Here is a 20,585-nt window from a genome sequence, read left to right on the forward strand (position 1 = left end):
TATTAAAGGGAGATATGCCCGAAGCAGCGACGGCGATCGACTGACAGCCGCTCCGTAGAATTGGAGCCGTTTCGAGCGGTCTAGCGATTAATGCCGAAGTGATATCGTAATATTGTCGTCCGGTGACGAGATGCAAAGTCGCCAGGGTGAATCCATGTAGATCGTGACGCGAAAGGCGGACTTTGAGGAGGCGAGCTGGTGCGAAATGTAGCTTGCGAAAAGTCTTCCGTGCTTCCTCGAAGGGAAGACGGGCGCGGATCGGTTCGTTGATTCTCTAAGGATCGACTCATGTACGCTGCTCTCTCGTGCTCTCGCGTTCGTTCGTCGAGTGGTGAAGGCCCGGAGTGATATCCCGAGGTTCGCGAAGTTTCCACCGCCGTTAGAACAGAAACGTCGGGGAAAAATACGTGCCCGACGCTTCCGCGATGTGCCTGTGAATTGGATACTTGGAAAAAGGACTCCTTTTCCCATCGAATCAGGATGAAACGCTGTCTGCCGGACGCGTTCGACTAATCGTCACAGTGGAGTTCTGCTTAATCGCAGGTAATTTCCGACGGCAATGCGTGCCTGAGTTCCCGCGTGACTAATGCTAACTGAATTCTAGCCTGAGCTTGGGATAGGCCTCTTATTTACGGTTTTTCCAAATATCCCATACATACGTCGTCCACACAGGACTCGTGAACTGTGTAGAACGTACATTGTCGTAATTAAGTTGGTCGTCACCGAACAATGGCTTGCACTGAACGCGATAACTGCGCGGTTTTTCATCAGTCTTCATCTCTAGACTTTTTCTAGGATATTCCTTATGGGAGCGGTTATTATTACGAACTTTCGGAGGAAAATATCTTGGGAAATTGTTGAGAGAATTGTTACGTACGAAGGAAAATCTGCGGCTGGGACCATTTCACTAGATCTGATAACGCGTAATTATGCGTTTCGTCACGATTATCTTCATTTTCGGGTTTCTCTTGCATAGTTAGGAAGATTAAAAAGATTATACGCCTCTTAGTATACGAAGAAGACAACTGTAAATGTACTTTCTCCGTCGTCGACAACGATCGATAGCAACTGCTTCACACTTAGTAGATACTGCTCCGCTTATTAGCTCCCTTATCTTGAAAGTGGTATAAACGCAACATTAGAAATTTCATTATTTATTAAAACAATCCGATTTTTTTTCGAAATTCCTGATATTTCGAAACCGTGTCGTTTCAAAAAATAAATTTACAAAGAGACTAATCGCTGCTCGCCTTCGAACTCGATTTGTGGTAAATGTAATTTTACATCTGCTTGGTGATGTCGACAATTCGAGGCTCGTTGAAGTTCCGGCTGGCCTGCAAGTATCAACGAAACGAGCTCTGTCTAACAGCTGCGCGAAACAATTTATTTAGACCTGGCCTAGCGTGATGTCGCAAAGAAGCGAGTCGGCCAAGAGTTTCTCAGTCGTTCCTCTCTTTTAGATTTTACAATGGGCCGAATGTTTCAAGTATATAACGACAAGGTACAGATTTTTAGCTCAGTCTAGATTTCTAGCTTATTCTGAATTTCATAATGTGTATCTTTCAAGAATGATCTGAATCTTGAGCTGTTAGAAAATAACTCTGCGTGAAAGGATAAGGAAATTGTCGAAGGAAATCTGAAATTTTTACTACAGATTTTAAACAACGTTATGGAACAATGGAGCGAGGTGGCGCGTAAGAATAGTAAAGGACAAGGTTAGACTGAAAGAGAAAGAGAGAGATGAATAGGTGAGATAGATTTATCCTATGCGGGAGTCGTAAGTTTCTCGAGAACGGTCAAAGAGCGCACGTATAGTATAATAATGCAACTCGCAACTGTAGAAGATTTTCAAAAGCGAAGATCGGGAAATTTAACGCACACAAAACAATGCGTAAGTTCTCGAAGCTCGATAAAACAATCTAAACTACGAAGATGTGAGAGTGGATTACGTAAGTAGGAAGCGAGTCAATATTTGAATGAAATCGGCGATGCGTTAGCGATATATAACGGTATCTTACACAGGCGAGGAAGAATATTTACAGAATGTTGTTGCACGACGGCACGGCTTGTTGTAAACAATGCAGTTGTGCTAACAATCAGTTATGCTAATCAGTCTTTATCGCATGTCTACCTTTCACATAATCTAATTGAAAGAATCTAACGAATAAGTATTTGAGCTGATCTTTTTTAAATCAAATGTAACATCTAATTAACTCGTGTCCATTTCCACTAATGTATAATTTAATCTTGGTTCAGCTTATTTTTCATCTTTTTCTAGTTCTAAGAGTTAGAAAAAGATCAAGAGCAAGTTGAACCGAGATTAAAGTTAATCTATATTGGCAGAAACGGGCATTAATCTACATTCGTCAATAGTTTTCAATCGACTTAATCCACGTTTGTCAATAATGAGAAACTACAGCAAGATAAAATAAACATATCAAGGTGAGTTGACACAAATCTCGTTGTAATTTGACGTAGTACGAATTCCTTTGAGATTATTACAGACTGATGAGTGACAAGAATTGAAATTAAACAAAGCGACAGACATCAGATGCTTATGTGTCGTACAGAAAAATTGAAAAGACAGAGACAAAGAGGAAGGGGAGGGAAGGGGAGGGAAGAGGGTCAACCTCGTGACGATCCGTTTGTCCGATTGAAAGTAAAAATGCTGCGGGTCGTGAAAAATTTTGCGGCACGAGAAAGAAGCGGTAAAAGTTCAAGCAGGAGAAGGATAAACGAAAACAGCAGCACGTGACTGTGTGAGTGAAGCAAACGGAGTGAAACGGGGAAGACGTCGCTCGCTTGCAGCAACGTCTCCTTCATCTCAGAAATGCGTTTCTATTCTTCCGATCTGACGTGAATTTATTTACGAGGACTTCCTTCTTTATCAAACTACGTAAATCTGATGGATGGAAAATACGGGCTGGTTTCTCTTCAGTAACAGTAGAGCGGGATAAGGGCTCGAAGAATGTTTTACAGAGGCGGGTGATGTGGGACATCGTCATTTTCGTCCATCTGGCGCTGCAATTTCGCGGGACATCGAAAACCACCTTCGTCTGTGTCTAAAAAATCACTTCAGTAGGCTATACTTTGACCTGAACCTAATACCAGTCTTGTACTGTACCTTTCGAGAAATTTAATCGATATCTGACGTTTTATTTCTACTTCTCGCGTCTTCAGCTAAATGCATGCATTAACGCTATACGTGCGACAGAGCAACTTTCGATCTTATTTATATATGAGATAAAGTGAATATTCATTGCCGATTAATGAAATAATTTTTGCTTCTCTTCTACAATGCTCGATATAATTCATAGGATATATCGCGTTTCGCAAAAACACATGCGTACCGTCGGCAAACCGCAAGGTTGCGAATTTCCGCAAGCTGCAACTTCGGAGATGACTTCCTTTAAAAGGAATACGTGTCTCACACACAATTGTCCTGATGGAAGATGAAACTTAACCAGAGAATAATATCGTGCTTTATGACGTCATGTATTATAAAATACTCTCGCTGATATATAAACAACACAATATTGAAAAAGTTATAATCTTCGTACAAAATATAAAATATTATATATAAAAAATTTATATTTTTTTTTATCGTATCTTGTATTTCTTTAATCATGACCGTCTCACTTAAATTAACAATAATAATAGCATTGATGTTGCATAATTTTTTATGCACACAATATTATTAATAACTTTAATATAAAATATTTTTACATAGAAAAAAAAATTAATTATTGCCTGCAATAATGTAACTAGATATCTCTGTTATATGGGATTATCATTAATAAATATATTAGATACGAGAGAAATAAACGAGCTATTTTCTTTTTCTCCGATGTCAAGGATATTCCGATGATAATTCGATCTTTTTAAATGTAAAACACGATTTATCGATAAGTTCGAATGAAATAACGTTTCACTTCAAACCACCGGCGTACAAATCACACTCTGCACATTATTTCCAGTTCACGCATGATCGTTGCATAGTATCGATAACTTATAATTAATCAGATAGCGTTGTCGTAGACTAAAGAATTTTTACTTAACATGTACCGGCTTCCACATTTGCATGATTACAGTTAATGTGATTTTAATATCGAACTAATAAATTTCTGAACTGCGATCGATCGCATTTAGCGTTTGTTTCCCTACTAGTAAACGGTGACTATAGTGCGTCATTCGACTGTAGATATTTTATAAATAAATATTAATAAAGCACTGTAACAAGTGAATCTATATATTTTTACATTTTACGATAAGCAATTACGCAACTATTTGTATTAGTAGTTACAATAGCCGCAGAAATTCAATCAATTAAAGACTGTTTTGTGCAAATAAATTGATAACGCTGACAAATAATTTTGGGACATCGTGAATTTATGTTACAGAGATTTAAATTCCGTCAATCATTTTCTGATAATTTTAATTGTAGTCAAAACATTTTATTAATCGAACGAATATCATTCAACGCGTTCTTGCATAATAATGCCACGCAAAAATGTATATCGGTCGCGTAAATAATATAAATGATAAAATCCGGATGCAATAAAAAGGAACGATAAGAATAGGATTGATAAATCTCCAGAGGAAACTGTGAAAACAACAGTAAAGGAAATCAGATCCAAAAGTATACTGTTTCTTACGTGAGGTGAAACGATTCACGTAGATATATTGTTATGCATTATCGCAATCACGTTATCGATAAGTATACAACTGTGATTAGATCATTGCATTATCTATCCTAACTTTGTTTGGACAACGTTCTGTTTAACGGATAACCGATGTATGGACACTGTACACGAATGTTTTCCTTCGGCTTTTTCATAAAAAATGAAGAGTTCTAGTACTTTAAAGATACATGAGCAAAGTTCAATAAAACGTAAATAAGCAACATAATTTTATCTCACGTTTTATCAATTTATAACGAGAGGCTGAAAATATTATATTTACCAAGGATATTTTATTTATATTAATGAACTCTAATTAATAGTCGATATATACGTGCATTTATCAATAACGCACAAAGTAAGACGCCCGTTTACCTACAAAGGTCGCTTTAAATCGCTCTGCGGTACTTTTTCTATAACATATAGACACGAAGGCTACAAAGAAGCGGAGAAAATGTGGGAAACCGGTTTGTCGCTTTAAGGCAACATTATGCTATAGTGAGTCTGACAAAGTTCTAAAACCAGGTACTTTTTGGCGGAATAACTGTGGAAAATAAATCGTCTTCACGTTGCTTCTTTCAAGATTCTTCGAAAATTACAGTTTCTGTGCGTAACAAATTTCCTGAAAAAAAAAAAAAGAAAAAAAAACGGAAAGTTCGAGAAAACATTTTTAGGCAGATTATTAGGTGAAAGATATTTTTGAAAAATTAACGCAGAAATTTCGTGATTGGTATGTGTTGCGAATTATTATGAATAGCTTTAATGATCATTAAAAAAATCCGCGGAGTATATAGCTCTGCTAGGATTAATTTTGGAGCACTTTCCTGCGCGATCTCACTAATATTCATAAAATAAAGAAAGCAAAAAAAAAATTATCTCTCGGAAAACTTTATTTAAAATTTAACCCTTGTCAAGTGTCACAAATATGATTAAGTTTTTAATACCGTGGAATCTATAAACGATGCGTCACTTAAAAGCGTCGTTAAAATTGGAAGATGTATGCGAATAAATAATCGCGATATCGCTCTCTGACTTTTTATTTTTTGCATCTTACGATTAATTAAAGATCTCGCGGCATATATCTTCCAAAAGTTAAATCGTTACCGAAAATATACTTGATAAGCTTTTTAAAGATTCCGATCTGTTGATTCGCACAGTCCCTCCCGAAAAAGTCGACTCGGCTTGGTCTCGACCATATCAATCGTTCGCTGCCTGTCCCGTGTCGGGGTAAAGTGGCGTTTATTTGGCTTCGACGACTATCATTTCGAGCGTTCGTTACCGAGGAGGACCGCCGTCGAGGTGCGTGCAAGCAATGTTCCGCCTACTTTGCCGGAGGAGAATGTTCGGAGGTCCCGCACGACACGGAGCGAGCGAGCGAGCGAGCGAACGAGCGAGTGAGCGACTCGCATAGTCGCCTCGCGAATCACGTACATTTGCCTGCCTGGCTCGCTCCTTAATGCGGCCGGGAAGTGCACTTTCGCGGAATACGAGAACAGAAGTCGTTCACGACGACGATCGTCCCCGTCGTCGATTAATGACGAATGCCTAACGAGCCGCGGAACGCGAGGGACACGAGGGAAGGATTCCGGCGCACGCTCTCCTATATAAAACGCAGGGAGAGGTGATTCGATCCTTCAGTGCTAATGCCACTAAGTTTTGCTAAGAAATCCTTCCAATTATCATGATTATTATAATTATAAATTCTTATAACGTTACGACGATTTAGCAGAATTTTAAACACAGATTTTTTTTTAGTAGTCTAACAATTTCTAGGAATAGGTATTTAAACCTTTTGTAACTGATATTTAATTTTGCTAGTTACGCAACATTTGATTGAACTACATCTATCATGGAAAATTGTTAACACAGATGGAATAAAAATGGACAAAGTACGTCATTGGTTAAAAAAGGTAAATCGTATTTTGAGACTGAAACGCCCTTCATTTGAAAATTTGAAGGTAAGCTCGAATTAATGGACTATTTGGACGCTTCGTAAAACGCGGCTTGTTAGCAAAGCAACGTTTCCCAAAGTATGAATTTTAATTTCACGTTACTCCACGGCGTTCCCCTCTCGTCAAACAATAGCGCGCATTTGAGACGATCCGAATTACGTGGAGTAAGAGGACTCGCGCGAGTGAACGCCTACCTTCAAGCGAGCGGGCAAGCGAGTGAGCGGGCGGTCGCGCACGTGTTTAAACTCACACGCGAGCTAGAAGCAGAGGCGTAGAGGTGAAGAGACGAGGAGGAGGAGGAGGAGGAGGAGGAGAGAGAGAGGAGGAAGAAGAAGAAGAAGAAGAAGAAGCGGGACCACACTACGCTCTTACCTACGCGCATCACGTTGCGTGTAGGACCAGCGCGTTGCGAGTGCGTTTCATGTACTCCTCTCGTCCCTGTGAATGATGTGACCGCTGGAGAGTGTTGTAAAGGGGAGATAGTAAACGAGCGAGTGAGAAAGACAGAGATAAAGGCAGAAAGAGAGAGACGGAGAGGGAGGGGAGGGAGGGAAAGGGACAGAGAGAGGGACACGAGGCGAGGCCTTCTCTCCTTTGTGCCTTGAACCGGTCGCCTTGCCGTCTTAGCGCCGTATTGCGAAATTTCGTCCTATCAGCTTCGCGAAACAGGTTCGCGAAATAATCCAAGTCCCTCTGCAATCCGTAGGTGGCAAACGCGATCTTTTTACTCGTGTCACGATGAAGAATATTGTAATTTGCATGTATTAATCGTGTATTATAATTTCTCAAAATAGGAAATTGTCAGAGTAGAGGCTTGATACATGAATTCTCACTTCTCATTTGGATTCTTTAACGATATCTATGTTGCAGGTATCTCGAAGAAATAAATCGAAGAAAAATTAAATTTTAATAAATATTTATTTAAATAGTTCTAACAATAAGTAAATATTTATTAAATGTAAACGTATGTTTATTTGATACAAAAAAACCAATAATTTGATTTAATTATTACTTTTTTTATTGAGTAGATATTTATTTACTGTAAGTAAATGTTTACGTAATAGCATTCGAAGAAATATGTATTAAGATTTAGTAACTTTTTTTCAGTGCAAAAATTCAGATAAATCTCATCGTAAATAAATTATGTCATTTCATTTCAGAATCAAACAGCGATGTTCGATTTTCAGCGAGATAAATTCATTCTTGTGTCAAATTATAACTTTATTTTAAATTAAAAGGAAATTATAAAATGTACGAGAAGGTGTAACAAATCAAATATTTCAGACCAATCTGTCATTCGAAAGATCGGATATTTCATATATTACAGAAAATAATTCTTTTCAATTCATTTTAATTTAACTTTTCATTATGTATTAATAAATCTAACTACCGGTGTCTTTGTACTCGATATTTTAAACGACAATATCGCCAAGAAATATACGTCAATTTTAATCGCGTACGTCGGGAGCATTGAAAATGATAGATAATAATGTCACCGAAAATAACTATCGTGATTATACTTATCGCGAGGTAATTTGTCCACACGATAAATGACCAATGTCATAGTTCTAAGAATATGTTGGAAGGATCCTCGAAGAAAGAGATCCTTGCGTTCTTTAAACCTTAGTTTTCAACTCGGAAGAGGGGTATTAGCGAAGAATTCCTCGGGCTAGTTTTTTCGGACTTCTCAGTTTCCGCGTTTAAATTGTTTACAGTACGCTATTAACTCCGTTCGTGGATGCGTTTGATTACGAGGGATTTACAAAATTTATGGAAACCCGACATTCTACTTCGTCTTGATCTTGATTTTAGAGTCAATGGTTCAACACGCAGTCAACCGAGTTGTGTCGGGGACCATGACGTAAGTCTCGCTTCCTGTTTGCCCGGGTCGGCTTGACACCGGCACGACCACTGCTCGCCTCCTGGCCTTCCGTTTTTTGCAATGCTTTCGACGTATTTACAATAACCCGCGCCGCGAATGCCTGTCACCTTTGGAAGTTCAATCTTCCACGACGTCTGCTTTGGGATTTTAATCTTCTTAACTGAGAGTCTCTAGGAAAACCTCGAGGACGAGTTCGGCACATAAAATTGAATATACATTTTGTCTTTTTTTTTTCTACTTGTAATTTGTTGTTGTGAAATGATAAATAAATTTCAAAGACGTAAAAAAAAAAAGAAAGTCTAATAAGATTATTTCTTAAAATAAAATATATCAAAAATTCGTAAAATAAAGCTAAGAGTATATATATAATTCCCTGCCATTTAATACAAAATTAAATTCCTTTTAATTAAGATGCTTTAATAATAAATACTTTATAAAGTGACAAATTCTGCAACGTTGAAGAACCAAAGACTAAGGCTGGACGGATCGAACAATTATTTCATATCCGTCGCAGCAGGGGGTGCAAATGGATCCTAACGAATACGGAATTTTCTCCGGCGAAAATGGAACTCCTAATGATCTTGCCTGCTCGCCGGGGGTCGACGGCAAGTACAAGCCGCTAGACAAGAACATTTGGAAAGCATTCGGTCCGCTCGTCCTTCGACTGCTCTCTTGGTCTGGCCCGACCGTCAATCATTTAAGGGACACTATTCTACCTCCTCTGCCTCATCGTTTCCCGTCACTCCTTTGATCCTACCCTATAATATTGTTCCTCCCCTCCTTCGGCTTACTCGAAATGTCAGTTTGGCCTCTGCTGCGCCATTCTCGTAGATAGGTATACGCTCCTCTCTCGCCTTCTCGATTTCGCCTTCCCGTCGTTGTCGCTTCCGAACGACGATTAACTACTACGCTTTGCCAGCAGCAGCTGCCTCTCGCTCCATCTCATAAAACCGAAAATATCAGCCAATTATCGTATTTCCAGACAACGACGTTGACAGCGTCTTTGAGCGATCTTTTCGCTTTTTTCGGAAATTTCGGCTCGTATATGTCTCTCAAACCCGCACTCGAGTAAGACGTAGAGAGGAAAAGAGAAAAGAAAACAGGAAGACGAAAAGAAAGAGAAAAGCGTAAAGTGGAGTTGCTACACTGAACTCGAAAGTTCTCTCTCGGACAGTTTTCCCGACTGACAAACTTTTTCTCTTTCTGACCTTCGCCAACTACAACCTTTATAACGATTATTAAGGTTTCGAGAAAAGTGAGCAGAAATCAAAGAAAGAGACCGGCATACATACGGAAGAAAGTATAGCTTTCTTAGTTTATATCAAGAAATACTTAATAATGACTAATCTTTTAAATAGAGCTCCGTTAATTATATTAGAAACAAAAATGTGAAAGTCTTGATATATCGATTATTACGAACTCTGCTTATTTCATTTTTCGGATGTCGGCTTTTATCGGTATAATTCTAATGAACTCAATTCGACTTCTTCGTCTTTTCCTCGATGTTTCACGTAACGGTGAAAGAACAGAATCTGTAACGAATAGTTGATTTACACTATCCGCCCAATTAGTCTCCGCCTAATATTATTTTGTGGAGAAAGCAATGCAAATTACAATGATAATTGCCGCGGTGGTCTTTCGAGAGAATATAAAGTATCCTCGGAGAAACACCGGTAACAATCAAGTGTATCAACGATGAAAGTTGCAAGGCAATATTCCGAATGTTCATATCGGCTATATATAGTGCCAATCTGCAGGTACAAGCTTAACAATAGCTTTTCAATTTCGAAAGATATTTCCAACCTGTAGAAATGATAGTAATCGTCAAGATCTGTACTATTAGAAACTTTCCGGCATTGTAAGAAACCTTGTAAAAGAATTTGACAACAGTCGTTTCAATTTTGAGGTGTAATCTCCGATTTATAGAAATGACGGTAAGGCGATCTAATTGAAGTTCAGTTAAAATAAACCGAATGTCACAAGGATTGATCTGTTATCTATTTGCATTCCCTCGGGCTTCATATAAGATTCTTTAATTCTAGATATCGAATAACCGCTATCGAAGAACTCGCCTATTAAAATATCCGCTCTTTTTCTTAGTTCGTCCTATATTTTCCAAGATTCCGATACGTATCTACGTACAATCACACGATGCACAAAGCATTACAACCAATTGTGTAATCTAATTTCACACACATCAACGAAACAAAAAAAAAACCCTACGCTCCTTTCGTAGATTAATTTCTCCCCCAAATTGGCCGTATTTGTTTCATCCAAAATAACAAGTGCACCCAATTGGCTATAGGTAGTTGCGTTAAAAATGTGCTCTATCGACTCGAGCGGGAAGGGGAGAGCAACAATCGACCTGCGCGTGACGGAGCGAGAGAATATGAAAGAAGGGACAAGGGAGGGGGAGAGAGAGAGAGAGGTGTGCGGGCAGAAAGAAGGGAAGGGGCAGGATGGAGATAGCGCAGGCATGCAACAGAAGTAGATATCGCAGCATGATATCGCTCGAGCGCGCTTTGCTATACGTGTGTCAGAGAGAGAAAGAGCAAAGAGGCAGGGAAAGGGGGCGAATGCGGACTGTGAAGAGCGGGGCCAGGCTCTAGTCAGAGGGGCAGAACTGGCGAAGAAGGGACCTATAATCGCTGCGATGTATACCACGGGTTTCTCGCAGAAGCTTTGCGATTTTTGAATCGTTTCCGAAGATTTTTAAAAATTTAGAAAAAAATACACGAAGTTGCGAGAATTCGAATAGTTCAAGAGTCATTTTTTTTTTAAAGAATTCGAAGGATTCTCCGGGGATTCTGAAAATTTAATATATTAGAAGATTAATATATAAAAGATTAAATATAATCAGTGCAAAGAATGATTTATTAACTGGCTGACTTTAATATTTTCTGGCACGAGATCTTATCCAGCCTTCTAAAAAATTATGGCTTTTCTATATGCAAATCAGTGTAAATGCTGCGAGATATCTAGAACGAACGTCGAACTGTTAGGAAAGGAAGTACTATTGTATTTTAACTATCTACTTTTTATTCCTACACTTTTAATGATTCTGACGTCACTCCAATCACAGTTCTAGAAGAACGAAAATCACGCGCGCGCGCGCGGAGAATCAATTTAACATTCCGACCTAATAAGCCTGGTACCCACATCAGGATCAGGAAGAGAACTTGAGTGGCGCGCTATTCGTCATTAGTCGGAGTCCGGAGTGCCGTTTTTGTTAATTATGCTTATGCTTTTTTTTAATCGGCTGCCGACACCGCCGGGAGAGCCTCTACCTTGCCTTGCTCCAAGTCGAGCAATTAAGTGGAATGGCGCAACTGCGTGGAGTAACCTAGTTGTGTGCCTTATCTCGCATCGGCGGTGTAGCGTGCGAAACGCGTGTATCTCGTTGGCGCCATCTTTTTTCCCCCTAAGACCGACGGGCGACCGTTCCCGCGATCGTGGATCGTTTTAACCCCGTTCGCTCACTTTTACTCCACGACGATGTTTCCCGATGGGATACCTTTTCTGTTCCTTCCAATATTATTATCTCGCCGAATAAGCCGGACGAGTCTCTTTCCAAGTAAACGATTGATATCAGATATCGATTTTACTGAGAAAAGATTTTGAAAATTTCAACTTTTACTGTAATAAAATTGACAAGGAATAATCTTATATATTCTTAGAGAACTCTCAAAATAAATCGAGATGTAGATCATTTTGAAAAATAAAATTCTGTGCTTTGACGATGTCAAGTTTCTCAACTAAATTAAGTGTTAGAAAATGATGGGGAAAAAATAACGCTTTGAAATATCCTTCTCCATAACATATTATAGATATGATTTAATTTGGAGTTGTTGGACAAAACCAAACTAAATTCCCTCGCCGTGTCCAGCCTGCGATCGCACCTGTGAATAACGGAACGCTACTAGCAACTACGTTGATCTGATAAAGTCTAATCACCCCGCAGCAAGCAGGGGTAGATAGGGTGGTAATGCCCGTAGTTGGATGCGCTTTTCCAGTCGACGCTAAAGGCGCTTTTCCGTTTTTCGTGTCGACGTCGACGTTAAGAACGCGACACCACCGGCGGCGTTTCGCCATTTGAGAACGCCCCGCTGCGTCCGTAACTTTCCGCATTGCTGAACTTTCGCTAGGAAAACGGCATTTTCAAAAATCTTGCCTGAGAAATAAAATCGGAATAACTTGTCGCTAGAATATTCACTTGCAAAACGGAGATCCTCCTCAGGGGACTCGAGAGAGATTCTCTCAAGGAACTTGAAAGCGCATATGGTGTGCGTGTAACGAATGTACGAAGGAATAACGATGGTAATAATGAGAGTTTTTAATTCAGACAGAGAATACCAAATCGCTTCCTAACGAGACCTTCGCTCGACAAACACATGAGCCAAGGCGAAACATATGGGGAATCATATGGAGATGTAGAAGCACGTCTGCCTGCCGGAGAGACCCACACGACAAGTACCCCCACCCGAGCAAAAAGATAGACACTCGACCGAGGACTTCACTTTGTCTCTTTTCGACGCTGTCCGTCATAGCTAAAAACGTTCACCGCGTGTCCTCTTATTCACGCGTGTAACCCAATTTTCACACGCTGTTAAATTCCGCCGAGAAAATGAGTAAAGAAGCGCACCATTAGAGGTTACATAAATAGCCAAAATAGTAACTCGGAAATTCCGTCCCCGTTGAGTGAACAAACCGAGGTCACACACATCTCGCAAAGTACGAATCTTCCTACCTAAAACTTCCTACGGTAATTTCCGTCACGCAAATACGTATATATATTTCGTCGAATGTGCCGCACGCAATGCAATTTGTACATCTTTCCCCCCCCCCCCCCTCCCCCCCCCGACCGCTCGCTTTTCGCCAATAACGCCGAGATTACGACGGCGAGCGGTGAAAAATCATAAACGAGTGAAAACGAAACACGTCGTGCTACACGGCAACGACAAATAATAAATCGGCACTTGTCCGCGAGAGGAAGCATGGGGAGAGAAACGCGAGATGAAGAGGGAGGAGAGAAGGAAAAAAAAGAAAGAAGAATGAAGAAGAGGAAGAGGGAGCGAGGGAGATGATGGAAAGAAAGAAAAAGAGAGCGAGAGAGAGCCAGAGAGGAAAAGAAGCGTAGCTTCACCTCGAGTAGAAGAAGAAGCGGACGCGCGAGGAGTCTCGTTTGGGAGAAGGGGAGGCATAGAAGGGAGGAGGCTGAAAAATTCAGAAAGACACTGAGCAAGAAAAGGAGGCGGCGAAGGCATAGGAGGGATCGGGGATGGTGGAGGAGACCAGGGGGGTGGGGGGCTTGGCGGTGGCGGGCGGGGCGCGAGGGAGGCAGAAAGCGCTCTGAAACTCGTTGTTAAAGCCGATAGAGCGCTACTACAGCCACTACAGGCCTGTCGGCCTTGCTCGCCACCGAGCCGAGCGTATATCCCCTTTATGTGAGCGATAGAGAGAGAAAGAAAGAGGTCTCTTTATCTTTACCTCTCTTTCTCCCACATTCCCTCTCTGTCTCTCTCTCTCGTCCACTTCCTATATATCTGAACGCGCGGGCGCGCAGATACGAGAGTTCCACCCATCTCTCTAGCCGCGCGAGCATATATACGGGGTGATCCGTGAAATCGTGACCGATCGATCGATCGGTTTTTCGACGTTCTTTCCTTCTTTCCTTCTCTCCCTCTTTCTCGTCACGCTCGACGTCCGACTGTGGCTTCGGGACGCGAGGGCCAGCGAGTCTTAAGACTGAATTTTGATGGCAAGCTCCTCAGACGGTTTAGAGCTGATCTTTCCTGGATCATAATGTGGAGGTATATATAGCATTCGAATTAGAAGCGATTGAAAACGAGATGCAATGAAACAGATGAGCCTTATTATTCGTTTGAATTTAAGCAAATTTTAATTTTAGATCATTAATTGTAAGCTTAAATGATAAGTAAAGTAGACCCTGAATATCGAAAGCTCTGAAACCCTGCCTTTTCCAGTGAAACGAAATTGGAAATATTCCACCGAGTCTATTTTCGGAACCAAAGGATTATCGAGGCACCCTGTATGCAGGTAGAGAAAAGGCGAGGAGGATCATCCGTCGTCGTTAGAATCTCGAAGGCGTCGATCTTGGCCACGCGTTAGAAATGTAAAGTCGACGCGTACGTTTATTTGTCATATGTATCGCGGCCATGGTTCTGGGTTAGGTCTGGCGCTCGGCTCTCTTCGGGTTAAGTTAGATCTAGTTTACTCCAATTTACGAACGGCGGGCAGTCGCGGCGGACAGAAGCAGGACGGTGGGAAGGGAGGGCAAGGGGGGAGAGAGAGAGAGAGAGAGAGAGAGAGAGAGAGAGAGAGAGAGGGAGAGGGAGCGGCCCGAGGGACTTTAATTTCCTCGACGTACGGGGCCCGATGGTTTAAAAGCGCTCCTAAGAACCCGCGGGGCTTTATGGGGGTATGCCAGAATTAACCATTAACGTGTGATTGTACTGGCGGAACCCCGCCGAAACTTGACACCGCGATCTCTCCTGCGTGCTTGGTGCCAAGGCTACGTCGGAACGACGTGAAACATAGACCGACTTGTTCGATTGGTCTTAACCGAGCGCGGCTGGAACTGACTCTATCGCGAGCAACGAAATTAAGTTGGCATGACGCGAGCCACTCTTTCGACAAATAGCCATAAATCTAAAACATTGAAGAAAATAGAGTCTCAGACCGCGGATGAATTTTTCACCGAGTATAAAGAAATATATATGTAATACACGTAACAATGTAGCTATAAATGTAATATGTATATCGTTATCCGTACATTGTTATAATTATTGTACGCAAGACAGTAAATGTAGGCATGAAACGGGAAACTTTTCATTAGAACGTAGAGGCAAACGGAAGAAATGCAATGGTAGAATACTCCAAATGACAGCACGTTGCACAAGCAGGGATCATTGTTGCAACATTATCGTATCTTCGCTTATCCAATATTTATGTCGCCTCCACGTCTTCCTTTCTTCTTTATTTCTTGATTCGGTTGACAGACGAGACGTGTATCGTTACAGTCGTTGAGATTCCACAGAGCTCCTCGCGAGCAACGCGCACGATTACGTGTTCAGTGGACACGGAATCTCCGATGAGATTCAACGAGAGAAAGAAAGAAGAAAGGGGAGAACGCCAGCATCGCGCAGTGCGGAGTCATTTAATTCGGATACACCCCGTAAACGCGGCATCGCACCGCGGGCGATAGTGGGGCGCCAGTTGCCTAGCGACCTACCCCGGGAAGCCCCGTAGTCCTCCTCGGGCGCACTTTGTTTGCCGTAGCCCCGAAAACACAAAGCTTTTACGTGCCTCTACGTACGACCGGCCGTAGCTGGGCGATCGCGGATACGCAACGTAGATAACGGCTAACGAGGGACGTAAGAATAGTGCGAGATGCTGCATGATGGATACCTCAAGATTTGACCCAAACGCGAGAATTATGTTCTTGGAGAGAGAGAGGAAGGGAGAGAGAGAGAGAGAGAGAGAGAGAGAGAGAAAGTGTATTGATCTAAAATTGTATAATCATGTTACTCCATGCTTTGTGCAAAGAAAAAATTAAGACAAGCTCTTAGAAAGCTAAAATTATTAATCCTTGCTCATTTATTCTAATAACAGGCAATCGCAGTGAATTTCTATACTTGGATCAGATTTCTGATTAATTTGAGGACTGCCATTAAGTGGACGTATTCTGCGTCAGTGAGTATTTAAACAAAAAGTAGCGAGATACTCTATACGGGTAATCATGGCGATCGATAATAGTCCGAGGCCGTCTCTCCATCCTCTCTCGCTCGGGTGAAAGTTTTAGCTGGAAAATCGTGCGGATGGATCCTTGATCCTTGATCCTCAGCAGCTCGAGAGAGTAAATGGAAAAGCGTGCAAAATTCCGGAATAGCTCTCTCAGCTCTCTCGTCCCTTTAAAAGCTAGTCTCGAATGCAAATTATTCGCGCAAGCTACTGCTCTGCACAATTTTTTTTCGTTTTATTTTCGGAATAGCTCACGTATACAATCAGCCCTTAAACGCGCAATTTTGTTCTATATTGACAACTTGATTGCCGCGTTGTATGTATATAGATGACGTCTCTGCAACCTCGAGAGTTATGGCACTCGCCCAGATGTGACGACTATATTTTCCGCTTCATTTCCGTATTCGTCGATAATGTATGATATAACGTGAGATAAAAAAGATGAATGAGATCTTTTAATATCCTTTAACAAAAACATGCTTTTTAATACGTATATATGTATGATACATATTGCTACAATTTCCGTGGAAATGCAAGTGTAACACTCGATCGGCTGTAGCGGCTGAAACGTTAACGGGTGGTCTCTCTATCGAATCGCTGTTACTGCTCAAACGGCGTGTAACAAGAAACCGGAGTAATAATACGCGTGGAACCGAAGGTAGAGTCGCGCGTGGAACTTCGGGACTTGTAGGAGGTACGTCAGGCGGTGCCTGAAAACACAGCGATTCCTTTCAGAGCCACGTATTCCCGTGACTCAATGAAGATACCTCGAGTGTCTTTACACACGATGACAAACGCAACGCGGTGAGTATAATCTGGCAACTCGAATGCAACACAAAATGCATTACTCATGACGCTCTCTCTCTTAGCGGTGCTGACCCTGATTCTAGGAAAGGGATGAAGGAACGGATAGACGGACGGACGGACGGACGGACGGGTCCTGGAATGCTGTGCCTAGCTTAAAACCCTTTTATACCTGTCCTTTTCCTCCTACTACTACTCGTATATTCACGTTCTCTATGTTGATCTCTCGATCTCCACGGTCTCCTCTTCTCCTCGCTCCGCTTCGGTCTTCTCGCTCGAAGAGAGTTCCTCCCTCTATCTCTTTCTGCCTATCTTCTAAACTGGAGTCTCTTTCTTCTCTTTTCGTCTTTCGTCGTCCTCCCCTCCTATCCTCCTTCACTGGCTCTCGCTACGTTGCTTCTTCCTCCTTCGTCTCTTCGTCCTTCGGCCCCTCCTCTGCTCCCTCTTTCCCCTCTACTATCACGGTCTCTTTCCTTGGCTTCCTGTCTTTCTTCGACGTTGCATTTTCTGTCTTCTTCGAAGATCGCTGCTTGTCTCTCTTTTCTCGGCCTTTTTCTCCCTCTCCCGTTTCTTCAGCTCGAGGTTCTCATTTTGTTTACGACTAGAAGCATTTTCCGATTTACGTTTCATTAAATTTGCAATGATTTGCAACGTTATTCGAGTCTTGTCCTTGATATAACTCCTTCGTTAAACGGAAATTAGAATTTTTGAGAAGATGATTCGATCTGTATAATAGTCCACGACAAGCTTCGTTATCATATAACAGAGAAATACAAACTAACAAAATATATGACGCTGAAAAATGTTTCGATGCGTGTTCGAGGGATTTTGTTCGATTCGGTTCGCTCGGCTAGCCAGGTGTTCTGGCAGTGAGCGAGCACTATCAGCGAACGCGAGATCCGTGGGTCGAGAGAAGGACCGACGAAGGAGCCGGAGCGTGTAGGTGAAACTCGACGAGAGAGGCACTGAAGAAGGATGGAGAACCTGTCCTCTCGAACTGAGCCTTCTCTTCTCGGGCCTTCTCTGAAGAGGCTTAAAGAAGGCCTTCAGGATTCGGTCCCTCGGACCTTGGTTTATAGCTACGAACATGACGGACGTTGTCGACCGTCTCGGACGCACATTTCTAATCGCATTGGAATCATTTCTAGGTGCAAACTAAAAAAGTTTAGCGCAGCAGCAAACGATACGAGAAGTCGTTGAAAGTTCATTCCTTTAATGCGAAAATCGATCTTTTCGAATTGTCGAAAAATTCAATTAAACTGTTGGTTCTACTGAAAATCTATTTCTAAAGTCTGGTCTTTTTCAGATTTAGCAATTTTTTCGAGAACGTGGCATATAAGTCACACACTGTTAATCTCGAAAGAAAAAGGCATCTTCTACGCGGTGCGTTGTTAGAGATCGGAAATTTCGGCCCTCGAAATAGCGTGGGGCTGTATGTGGAAATGACAGCCGGCTCGGTCGCCCCCATCATGTCACGTGGGGGCAGAGGGGTAGCGCGCGCGGGAATCCCGGCCACCCTCTTCCCCGTCGCCTAGGCTGCATATATCGACCCACCGATGGTGAAGCGGAGTGTGCACGACCCCTGACTCGCGCACACATATGAGGAAGAGAGAAAGGCGAGGGAGAACGAGGACTCCTTAACCCTCATCCGTGTTGTCACGGGGTAAAATTTGACGGACCGACGGATATCGGAGGAGACGTCGGCTTGGCTGATGTTGGTGATCGTCTATCGATCATTCTGAGTGCGGTCGCTGATAATGCAGTCGAGAGAGATTCAATATGACCGATGAATAATAATCGGGAGAAGATGTAGGAATTCTGGGAACGATAGAAGAATATACACGAATGTTCGTATTCCCTTGATAAGGAAGAGGGAAAGGAATAATCTCTAGCGAAATTAAGCGGAGAGAAGGTGTAGAAGATGGGCGATTCTTTAGAATCCTCGATCTTCTCGTTCTCGGATTTTTAATCATAAATCCCCTTAATTATAGAAAACGAAGGAAAAGAAGGAAAAAATCGTAAAATCTGTTCGTCTCTTTTTCGCGAAATAAAGAAGTCTACGATACATGATTCTTTCCAATTATTCCGTATGCAGTTTCATCAACATCGTCGGACATCAATTAACGATATCAGAATTTAAGTTTCCCCGCGTCTATCTGTTGTGCGGATAACAATACTCGAGCTACGCGATTGTGAAACAAAGCGGAAGTTAAAAGGCAAGATTCCCGCTGATTGCGACGTAATCGGAGTCACCAAGTAGGAAGCTCGCGATAGTCTCGACCCCGTAATTCGCCTGACCGATTGGGAGAAGAGAACGAGAGGAGGAAGAAGGAACGAGAAAAGTCGGAGGTGTCAGATTTTTACGAGCACCTGTTCAGCATTTTTCCCTCCGCGTAGAGGGCTCGCGTCGTCAGGTAGATACGCGGGGCTCGTAGGGCCCAGTATAAGGGTACCCTATCGACCTGGAAACCTGTTCTCCCTTCTCTCTCCCACCACCCTCTCGACCACCCCGTTCCCCTTCCGCGGCCCCCGGCCACTCCGCTGCTGGCGGCGGGAGCGATGGAAATGAAAAATTAGGCCGTTGTCGGGACCTCGCCTCCTTCGGAACCCCCGTTCGTTTCCACCCGTCCACCTCCGTGCCTCGCGCACCGACTTTTTCGTCACCGCCATTTATTTATCGCACGCCGACACGTACGTACGGGGTGTTTGTAAAACACGCGGCCAGATTTCCAACATCGACTGCGGTTGAGTGTGCGAAGAAAGTTCCTAAGGGCTTACGTCAGAAAGCGCTTTATCAAAGGGAGCTCCAAGGAACTTTCTTCTCTAATTCATTCGTTGACGATTTTTCATAAATAAATAAGGTATCCTAGAAGTAATGACTCATACATTTCAAAATCTACCAAAGCAAGAACGATATTGCTAAAGTACAAAATTTAGCTAGGTAGATAGACAGCTTTATTCTTCACGCGCTTTAGGATAGCATCCTCTCAAGCTAAATAAAACATTAATATAACAAGAGACGTAAAAGAATAGATCTAACAGTGTAAGGATAATTACAAAATTTTTAAATAAACAAGAAAAAAGAAAAGGATAAGAGGAAAATAGTACACATCTGAAAATAATTTTATTCAACCATCAAAATAATTATACGGAAGTCTCAAGCATGATGAGTAATGCTGCAAAAAGTTTTAACATTCTCAACCAGTTTGAACACCGTACATAATTTTGATAGATCAATAAAATTATTTTTAGATCTGTGTATATAGTTAAACAATATTTATATTTTTTTGACCGTATATTTGAGAAACTCAATTAATACTAGAAATTTAACTGCCTATTACGGTCGGAGCTGGATCTTCGTTGCTTTTTAATAATTCAGTAGGTAATATTTTTCGCAAAAAATTTATCAACAGTTTTTATATATTAACATCTTTATAATATATGATGCTTGATGGTAGCATCAAATTATTAAATTGCTTGTCAATTTAATTCGCGATTACTAGAGTA

General features: G+C 41.7%; 1 protein-coding gene across 1 annotated transcript in view; it reads left to right on the forward strand.

Annotated features, from left to right (window-relative positions):
• The first annotated feature begins 464 nt into the window (after positions 1 to 464).
• wge (BAH domain and coiled-coil containing protein winged eye) overlaps positions 465 to 20,585 on the forward strand; it is a 50,766-nt gene continuing 30,645 nt past the window's right edge. Inside the window, exon 1 of the mRNA XM_018502483.1 lies at positions 465 to 543. The gene's annotated coding sequence lies outside the window, so the exon portion shown is untranslated. The remainder of the gene's footprint in view (positions 544 to 20,585) is intronic.

Source organism: Trachymyrmex cornetzi, unplaced genomic scaffold (assembly GCF_001594075.2).
Source record: "Trachymyrmex cornetzi isolate Tcor2-1 unplaced genomic scaffold, Tcor1.1 scaffold147, whole genome shotgun sequence".
NCBI lineage: Eukaryota > Metazoa > Arthropoda > Insecta > Hymenoptera > Formicidae > Trachymyrmex > Trachymyrmex cornetzi.